Source organism: Fistularia commersonii, chromosome 12 (assembly GCF_037954325.1).
Source record: "Fistularia commersonii isolate RoL2024-O1a breed Wild chromosome 12, RoL_Fcom_v1.0, whole genome shotgun sequence".
NCBI classification, from domain to species: domain Eukaryota; kingdom Metazoa; phylum Chordata; class Actinopteri; order Syngnathiformes; family Fistulariidae; genus Fistularia; species Fistularia commersonii.
This window is the reverse complement of record NC_141295.1, coordinates 8,352,670-8,363,855: the sequence shown is the minus strand read 5'-3', so window position 1 is coordinate 8,363,855 and position 11,186 is coordinate 8,352,670.

Here is an 11,186-nt window from a genome sequence, read left to right as displayed (position 1 = left end):
ACTAAGGGCTGCCTGTGCTTTCTGTACTGCCGCTTTTGGGTTCCACTTTCTCCTTGTTCTAACTACAAGTGCTGCATCCCTAACCACCAGATCCTTTGACTGACTGAGTCAGCTCCAATCTAACCTTAGCACACTTGAACTCCTCTGTCAGACTGGTCCTTTCCCATACAAGATTGCGCTGCTTAGGCAGCTGGAACTCTGAGCCATTTCCCAAAAGATGAGTTAATCATCCCTTCTAGCTTTTCTATGTTCGACAGGGTAACCTCATACTCTCTCAATGGCCACATCAACCGACATAACAGCCTAAACTTCAAATACCACAACTATGACTTTCATGGGAGCCCTGCCTTGCCCTACCCATGACCCTGACCCTGACCCTGCAGCCTTTCACCACAAACTACCCTGCCATCATGCCCATCCCAAGCTGCTAATGTGTTCCTTCCCTGGTGGTCTAGAGGTTAGTATTCGGTGCTCTCACTGCCTCAACCTGGGTTAAATTCTCCATCAGGGAACTAACTTTGCGGCAAGAAGAGAAGAGGAGGGTGTGCTGCCTTTGTTAACAAGAAATGGTGCAGCCCTGGTTACATCACTGTGAAGGCGTCTGTGTGCACCCCCAATGTGGAGCTCATGGTAGGACTTCGCCCCTACTACCTCCTGCAAGAGTTTCCATACTCCATCCTGATGCTCCTCTACATTCCTCCATCTGCAGATGCGCCACCCCAGCACTCTCACCCTGATCAGCGGGGACTTCAACCATGTCCCCCTCACTCCCATTCTTCCCACCTTCACTCAATACGTAGACTGTTCAATGAGAGGGAACAAAACCCTGGACATTTGGTATGGCAACGTGAGGGACGCATGCAACTCCTCCCCTCTCTTCCCTCAAGGCAACTCGGACTATAACCTGGTACTCCTGGACACTGCCTATACTCCAGTTGCCGAAGCAGCAGGCGGCCAGCACCCGGTCTGTGAAGATCTGGTCCAAAGCCGCAGAGGAGGCATTGCAGGAGTGCTTTGATATCACCGACTGGGGCCTTTTTGAAAAGGACTTCGGTGATGACATTGAGGGCCTCTCCCATTGCATAACAGACTGTATCAAATTCTGTGAGGAATTCTGGGAGGAAAACATAGTCCCATCAAAAAAGGTTTGTTGTTTCAATAACAAGCCATGGATCAACTAGGACATCAAAGGTCTCCTGAACAGGAAGAAGAGAGCCTTCATGGATAAGGACTACCAGAGCCTCAGGGCCGTCCAGAAGGAGCTGAGGAGGAAACGGAAGGAGGTAAAAGTCAACTATAAGGAGGAAGTTGAGTCCAAAATGGAGCAGAGTCAAACAAGGAAGGTTTAGAGAGAGGTGAGGAAGTTGACAGGCTGTGGGAAAACCACATCTGGAGCCAAAGGTGGCCCTGAGTTTGCTGCGGAGCTGGACATTTTGTTAAATAGGTTTGACAGGCCAGTGAGCTCTGGGCTCTCATTCCCTTCCTCCTCACCCCTTCACACCTCTGCTGTATGCTCTGCTCCCCCAACACCTTGCCCTCCCCCAGACATGCACAGACATGGTCACCATCAGCCCCACCTCCCACTGCCCACTGGAAGCTTCCCCAGAAAGCCCCCCCCCCCCCAGCCCCCTGGTACTTCCATGGGAATATTAAACACACAAACACTATCCCCACCCACCCTCGCTCCTGAATTCTGACGCAGACACTCCCCTCTACCCTCTACCCAACCACGGCCTCACCCTCACCTCCAGCCAGATACAAAGGGAGTTCTCCAGGTTGAGGCAGAGCAAAGCCTGAGGGCTCGACAACATCTGCCCCATGGTCCTCAAGGCGTGAGCTGGGCAGCTTGCTGGGGTCTTCCAGCACCTCTTCATCCTCTCTCTGAGGTTGCTGAAGGTGCCTGACCTCTGGAAAACTTCCTGCATTGTCCCAGTATCCAAGAAGGGACATCCAAGTGCTCTCAGTGAAAACAGGCCGGCGGCACTAACGCCACATGTCATGAAGTCGTTCAGGAGGCTTGTACTCCAGCACCTGAGAGACCACTATCTGTTTCCCTGGACCCTCTGCAGTTTGTATACAGGCTGCACATGGATGTGGAGGATATAAATCATCTTCCTCACTCATAAGGCCCTATCCCATCTGGAGGGTACAGGAAGCACTGTGAGAGTCACCTTTGCTATTGTCACTCTATATTGTCGTTTGGTTCTGGTTATGTATTTTGCACCCTTACTGTTCCTTTATGTTGTCGTTTATTATCCCTGATGTTGTTGCTGTTGTTGCTCTCCCTGCTGTCTGTTTATTTGTGGATGTCTTGCTACCTTCTGTCTCTCTATTTATATTTATTTAACTTTTTTTATTTTTGACATTACAACTGTAACAACTTTCTCCTATGGGGATCAATAAAGTTTGTCTTATCTTTCCTTAGGAATGAAAATTCCACCTGCTCTATGCCATGCCTTGGGAAAAGTCTGCTTCTTTTAAACTTCCCTCTTCAACTTCCATAAACACCTCAATACACCCAGCACACTCTTAAATGGCCAGTAGAGCATCCCATTAGGTTTTATTTGTTCCTCTCAATTGGATTTTGAGTAAATGCATGGTTTGGAATCGTATCAGAATGCCATCTGCTTCCACTAATGTTTTTGTGTTGATGCCGAGGCAATTTTATTCTTCCATTAAAAACACTGGGCATCAAGTTTAAAAGTTAAGAAAAATGATACACAAAAATAAACAAAAATATACATTGAATATACATGAATATGCATAAATATGATGTGTACCCACAGTGATGTGACCTACATGTTTCACATTATTGTATCTTAGACTAACTACGTTCATCAATATTTGTAGAATTACTCGTGGACAATACGTGTTTAGTGTCTAATGTAGAAGCATTTGTGCACTATTACTTGTGAAGAACTGTGTTTTATGGGTAATGTAGAAACATTGGGACACATATTCAATATATATAAGCATTTCAAAACTCCAAAGGAGAAAAAAATACAATCGGTGAAGCTGTTACCTGCTAACTGTTAAAAATAGGCAGTAAATACATAGTGCACAGGTTGCCCTGTGTCTGTCCTCGGGTGTCTTTTATATTGCAACTGTTTATGACGATTGGATACTGGACATACTTCAAGAATTCATATCCGCTGATTATTTCCCAAATTGCCCAGCTTTGTGAATTTGTGTGTCTATACGTAACCCTGAATCAGATTGTGATGGTTCCCGGTGTATCCCACCTCTCACCCAATGACAGTTGGGATAGGGATTCAACATGTCAAGTCGACACAAAATTCACATGACACCCAAACATTAAATTTGTGGAAATGAATAAAGCAAATCATTAGTGAATAAATAGATAACCAGAAAAATAAACTTCTTGTGATGTACCAACTATCCCTGATCTATTTCCCTGGGGTTTGATTCTAAGTAGGATATGAAGATCTCTTGGAAACTATGACTTCAAGAGAGTATTGTTTTTTTATCTACTGTGCTGACATTAAATTCATCCAGGCAGCAGTATCCTTGTCCGGCAGGTAACCATAACATGACCTAGGCGTGTTTCAGATACATGTTTCTCAGACTGAAATTTGACACATAAAATACCATGTAGTATTTTGTCATGATTGATAGATTCACAGTTTCATTGCGTTTATAATTACATGCTCTGTTTTCAAATGAACATCCACATTATGCCATCATTTCAGACAAACTGCATTTCTTTTTTTAACTTTGAACTTACTGAAAAAAAAGTTTCTATTCATATTGCTCATTTATTTATTCATGCATCCATTTATTATCTGCAACACTTATCCTGCACTCAGGATTGCAGGGTAGCTCACATTTAGTTACAGAAAAATGCTTTTTAATCCAAACTGGTTTAGTCAATTATGTGATGTTAGATTTCAGTCTAATAACTGAACAGTGACTTAGAATATGGGAAACTTAATTATCCTGGCTTGTGTAACAAGGAATAGGGGTACAAAGGTTCACCTGTTCCCTGTACACAGATAAACAGGGAACAGGAAGGACTGTAGACGAGGTGACAGATCTCTACATAAAGGGGGCAGTAAGAGAAAGGGAGAAGTTTTGGGAGTTATATAATTTTCAAGCCCAAAAGAGGCAGACTGACTGTAGCGAGGGCTTTAAAGTGGTCTCTGCATATTTTTCCACAATTATGGTGTAAGAAATACATCCAAAGCCGAGTGAGAGCCCATTTAAGAAAAAAAAAAAAATACAATTTCAATACTGGAGGCTAATGAAGTGTTGGATTCAAGCCATGTATTTCTCTGTTACAGATATTTTTTTTGTTGCATTAAAGAATAATCTGAGTTACGTATTCTGCATTTACAAGAACATGAACACAGGCACTCACAAATGAAGCAGAGAAATACATTTAGCCAGACCAGACTCAAACTGTGCACTTCGGGCCACATGGACCTGATAATCCATTTCACACTGGGAATACAGATAGAAGAGTGGAAGATGTTCTTAGCACAGTTGAAATACAGTGCAGGTGGTGCTAATGCCTTTGGAGTATTGTTAAATGTGACCATTGCAAGAAAACCCATTCACCATTGTTCCAAGTTCAAACTGAGAACATTTCATATCATGGATAAAACATTTGTTGGGTTTCTATGCAAATGCAACACCAGACTCCGCACCAATGGAGAGGGTTCAAAAAACAAGTTTACTTAAAGTCCAGCAACAGATTGACAGTTACTCAAAAGACAGGTGAGGGCAGGAACCGAAGCCCGGGAAGGGGGGTTTGGGCACCTGAAAGTGGGCAGAAAGCTCGTTGCTGTGATGGGGTGAGTCAGTCTCTTCCACCTCAAGAGACCACTTCAGTGCTGGAGTCAGGTGCTTGACATATCTGGACAGCATGGCGGGAATGACACCAACAGGGATTCGGATGACGATCACCGGTCACCAATCTCCGGTTTCCAGTCGCAGTCTGGTTGAAGGGCGTCCTGCATGCTGCTGACCTGATGGGGTCTCGCACTCCAGGCTCTGATATCCGGATGTGATTGGAACAGACAGGGCTATGTAGGGACTAAACTGAACAGGGGTTTGCACTCCAGTCTCCGGATAGAAGCCTCAAAAGAAGTTCCCAAAATGCGTAAGGAACAGGCGAGGCTACCTGAGGGACCAAGGACATATAAGGACACATAAGGCCTAAACCTGATGTTGTTTGGCATGCCAGTTAGCAGTCTCCGGATGCATAAGGGCCATGCGGAAGACATGAAGATTGAATGAACGGTGACCTGGCAACAAGCGATACTGTGGCCCTCACTTTTGAGTCCATTCTTATTGCTGGTAATTTGTGGCAGCATGGCTCAAGACTTAAACATGTGCCCTCCTGAGGCCTGCGCCCCCCTGGATCATTGATGGCCATCAAGCCTTTAAAGCAGGGGTCAGGAACCTATGGCTCGCGAGCCATATATGGCTCTTCTGGTGATGCCGTAAGGCTCCCAGACAATTTTGAGTTGAAAAAGAAAAAATCAGTTTGGAACTGGTTTTAAAATACTTGTGATATTTCTTCATAATAATTTCAGGGTTAGATGGAGAAAGTTGATTTGCTGTGGCGACCCCTGAAGGGAAAAGCCGAAAGAAGAAGAAGAAGAAGAAGATTTCTTCATAATACTGTGTCATTTTAAATTAAACAGAAATTAGTTTTGAAGATAAATTTCACGGGTCCACCTGTCGGTCGGGTTGGGAACCATTGGCTTCTGAGCACGTCTGGGTCATTGTAAAGGTGAAGAAATTAATTTTATCAAATAGCCAACTAATTTATCCGCATCAACCCTCGTAACGGAAAAGATGGCGACAAAGAAAAAAAAGACGATGATTACCCTGCATTCCAGGCTGCGTGGACAGAGGAATTTGCATTTGGATATGCGGTATGTCTAATATGCAATGATAAAATTGCATAGATGAAACGGTCAAATATAAAGCAGCACTTCGAGCAAATCCATGCAGCACCAGAGGTTGCATTAAAAGTAAGACGTATTTCATTTTTTGTGCGTTAAAAATACTATATGGCTCTCGATGAAATATATCAAGAAATATTTGGCTTTTGTGGCTCTCCCAGTCAAAAAGGTTCCCGACCCCTGCTTTACAGTAACAGATATTTGGACATGAGATGTTGTGGTCCACTCATCGCCTACCTTCAACATTAAATCCCACTCAGTTACAACTTCAAGCAAATTCTTCATCTTAGAGTTGCACATGCATTATGGAGACTGACACTAATAAATTTGGTTGACTGTCGGTTGTGAGAAAGACGATTTTTAGAATTAATTTGGTATGTTTGGTACAAATCAACTTGTGTTTTCTTCCAGAAATCATTTGATCTTCATCGTTGTCTGGGATATAACAATTTTCTTCTTCTCCAGCTCTGCTCCTTCTGCTCTCACTTGATTTTTCTGCTGACAAATAACAGCCAACTGATTCAACTGATTTATGGGAACTTGCATGATTGTGTTTCTTGACGCATGGAATTATTGAGGCTCAGTGTGTTACAGTTTTCTGTTATTTCAGATTCAAATTTTTCTTGATCAGGTCATCTCTCTCTCTGTCAGTGAAGTCAGGGATTATTTCTGGCAAAAGAAGGACATCCCTGTCTGTAGGTTAAAACAGATATTCTACTGACAAATATAATTTTCACACAGTGGCAAAACAGTCAAAACCACATAGAAATGTATTACATAATTAAAGTGATTAGACTTAAGCAGCAGCTGATTTCCCAAAAAATTATTTATATCAAAAATATTTGTAAAAATTCTGATGCAATATGATAGCTGAAGTGATACATGGTCGTACATTGGCTTGATGTGACAAAAGTATCTGTATGTCATGTGTAGCAAATATACACATATAAGCTTATACACTTTAATACCACTTGTAGTGGAGACTCCATTCATGAATATACATTTAAAAGTCAGCATTTTACACAGCAGGCAAGTTAGGTGTTTTCATCTTCATAAGCATGCTAGAATAAGTTTGGCTGATATGTTTTATTAAATATTAAAATTTCTTGTATCTCTTCTTGATAAATTTCTTGTATCTCTTTATTTGTAGTTTTAGTGTGAAAATATTGTGATCAGAATGCCATAAAGTAGACTACATTTCCAAACGCTGTGATTCCAAAGTACAGTTGGACAACACACTGCTCTCAGATGAAATGCGACAAAGTAGGGTAAGGGCAAAGTGCCAGAGCCGTGGGGGTTGGGGGTCAGGGGGCTGATCCTGTTTTAGCATCAAGAATCTGCTCAGGCATGTAAATCTTACCTTGACCTCTGCAGTCTCTGCCTACTCAGCACAAATCCTTAATGTTCTGCTGTATGTGTGATGGGCAATTCTTCAGAGATGCAAATATCAAATGCAGGGTTGGATGAATTCTATACGCTTAGAAAATGTTTTCCACTTAAAACAATTATTAGCGAGACAAAGTGACTGAAAGCTCTTGTATAGGTAACCATTTAGTACAGGAATGCCTTGATTTAGTTACTTTAGTACTTTCTCAGTTGATTATGTTGTCTAAGTTAAAATATGTGTGTGATGAATTAATGTAGTATTTGGCACCAGCTATTCTTCTTGTTCTTTCGGCTTTTCCCTTCAAGGGTCGCCACAGCGAATCAATCTTCTCCATCTAACCCTATTCCCTGTATCTGCCTCTCTCACACCAACTAACTTCATATCCTCTCTCATTATGTTGATAAATCTTCTCTTTGGTCTTCCTAGAGACCTCCTGCCTGGCAGCTCTGATTCCAGCATCCGTCTACCATTATATTCACTAACCCTTCTCTGTACATGACCGAACCATCTCCGTCTGGTTTCTCTGACCTTCTCTCCAAAACATCTAACATGTGCTGTTCCTCTGATAGACTCATTTCTGATCTTATCCATCCTGGTCAATATACAAAGAGAACCTTAGCATCTTCATCTCAGCAACCTCTAAATCTGCCCCCTGTCTTTTTGTCATTGTAACCGTTTCTAATCCATCCAGCATCGCTGGTCTTACCATTGTCTCGAACACTTTTCCTTTAATTCTGGCTGATAGTCTTCTATCGCATAGTATCCTGACACTTTTCTCTTTTTTTTCTCTTTTCACTTTTCACCTCAAACCCTCCAACTTCTTGGTCTCTTGATCCTCTCATTCACACAAATATTCTCTGTCTTGCTATGACTTACTTTCATTCCTCTCTTTTCCAGCGCATACCTCCATCTCTTTCGATTTTCCTTAACGTGTTCTCTGCTCTCACTGCAGATCACAATATCATCTGCAAACCTCATGGTCCATGGAGATTCCTGTCCAACGTCATCTGTTAGCCTGTCCAACACCACTGCGAACAAGAAGGGACTCAGAGCTGATCCCTGATGGTGTCCCACCTCCACCTTGAACTTCTCTGTTACTCCCACCGCACACAGCACTACTGTCTCACAGCTAGCATACATGTCCTGCACCAGTCTAACATACTTCTCTGCCTCTCCAGATATCCTCATACAATACCAGAGTTCCTCTCTTGGCACCCTGTTATATGCTTTTTCTAGGTCTACAAAAACACAATGCATCTCCCTCTGGCCTTCTCTGTACTTCTCTATTAGCATTGCCAAAGAAAATACTTCATCTGTAGTACGCTTTCTATGCCTGTTGTACATACTTTCCATCTCTATCTCTCTTTTGCCAACCTGTATAGATCATTCTCTCCCTCCTTACTGTCCAACTGAGCATACAGGTCATCATACACACTTTGTTTTGCCTTTGCTATCTCTATCTTTACCTCACATTGTATCTCCCTGTGCTCCTGTCTGTTCTCTTCAGTCCTCACAGTATCCCACTTCTTTGCTAACTGCTTTCTCTGCATATACTCCTGCACTTCCTCATTCCACTGTCAAGTCTACTTATCTTATTTCCTTCCAGATGACACACCAAGTACTCTCCTACCTGTCTCCCTGATAGCACGAGCTGTAGTTGTCAAATCATCAGGAAGCTCTCCCTGACCACCCAGAGCCTTTCTCGACTCCTCCCAGAAAACCATATAACACTCCTCCTTTACAGCTTCCACCACTTTGTCCTCTGCTTTGCCTTTGTCCTCTTTATCTTCCTTGTCACCAGAGTCATCGTACAAACCACCATCCTATGCTGTCTGGCTACACTCTCACCTAAAACTTCTTTGCAGTCACTGATCTGGTTTAGGTTACCACGTCCATACAAGATGTAGTCTACCTCCGTGCTCTTACCTCCGCTGTTACCCTATGTTCCTGTTTTTGCTTATTCCTCATGGACTATTGAAAAGTAAAACCAAATACTGTGACACTACCACTGCCAATATTTGAGATGTAAATTGTGAATTCTAAAACTGTCCATAATGAATTGCACCACAGTAATTTGACAGGATAGAGGAAATTAATTCATTCCACTCAACTTTCTTAATTTCATTTAATAAATTCAATGGTCACACAACAAATTCAAGGAAACATAAAATGCATTAACAGAAGTTTAAGATACAAAGGTTTGCAAGCTTCTATACTTTGATTTCAAATACATTTTTTTAATATTTCTGTTTAAAAAGAAACAATTTCCATGACTCATCCAAAAGACCTGTCTGACATATTACGCACTTTAGTCTGTTTTATTTATATTTATTTTGTTTTTAAAAAAGATGAATCATTTTTGATAATATTGTCTCCTGCACAGATGAAGAGCATGCCCACTTAGTTTCTCAAATTACCTGATAGGGAGAGATAGATATGGCAATGTAATTTTCCTCATGAAGCTCAATTAGATGCCTCATAGGGCACAATGACCTCTAGGGATCTTGCAGCATTTCAGTTTTATTTTGAACCACATGGATAACTGTAGTGACTGCTCAATTCGGAGAGACAACGATGTAGTTTTGTAATCTAAGCCCAAAAATAAAGAATCCTTACAGGAAAATAAAAAACAAACAAACAACAAAGTCAAATGTTATGAGATAGCTGAATGTGGCAAACTACTGTGAGACTAAATTGCACTGCGATAATTACAATCTTCTAAATAAAAAAAAAAAAACAATATTGAAATGGCAGGGTCTATTCAAAGAAAACACAATTTAACCTGTAGTACAGACCAGACAATCTTTTATTAAACTGCGTCAAACCTACATATCGAAAACTTAGAAGAGATCACCTCACCTTTAATCATTTCATGTGCTCATCAGTGCAAATAACCTAAGTGTTCAATGTAAATGCACTGAAACTGACATCCATGCACAAATTACATACAAATTAGATTTTAATATTATGATTATCCTGCTGCGTGTTGATGCAACAGAACTGTTTTAATTACATTAGTAATGCTGGGTATACAAACCACGGAGTTGATAAATTGATTGTTTATATCAAAAAAAAGATATACCGACAGAAAATATAGTGGTTGTGGGACTGGAGGTCATTGGCTATTATTTATTTAATACTTATTTATTTGTACACTCTCCATAATTTGTAACACAATCCCACACAAACACTAAAATTACATATACCAAATGCTTGCACACATGATGTAACATCACGGAGGGTGTCAGCAATAAAACCCACAAACCATAATTCATAAATCTTGAAAAATTAAGCAAATATTGGGAATTTATTCTCTATAGTTCATATTCTTAATCCTGATATATCAACTAATTCTTGGTTGTGTTGAAGCTATAGGATGCAGGGAATCTCTGAAAGTCAGCATCTAAATCAAGAAAGAAAAACTTCTAGCCCATTATTCCAACATCTGCAAATGACAGCTGCTATCAAGTCTAGGGACAGGTGAGCGACACAAAATGCTACGGCAGGAGGGAATCAGGATGATGGTTCGGGGGGAGGGGGAGAGTTATATCCACACTGAGATTATCATTCGGATAAGTGCCCATAAGACTGAATCATATGGTAGAGAACTTTCTGTGGCAGGCAACTACAGACTGTGACTATACACACACACTTACACACATATGAACTATGAACTGGTAACTGGCTTCATATATTCACTGTATGGCCCAAGGTTTATGCTCACCTGCCTTGACTCGCATATGAACTTGAAGGACAGTCCATTCCTGATCCAAAGGGTTCAATATGATGTAGGTCCACCCTTTGCAGCTATAACAACTTTAACTGTTCTGGGAAGGCTGTCCACAAAGTTTATGCGTTTATGGGAA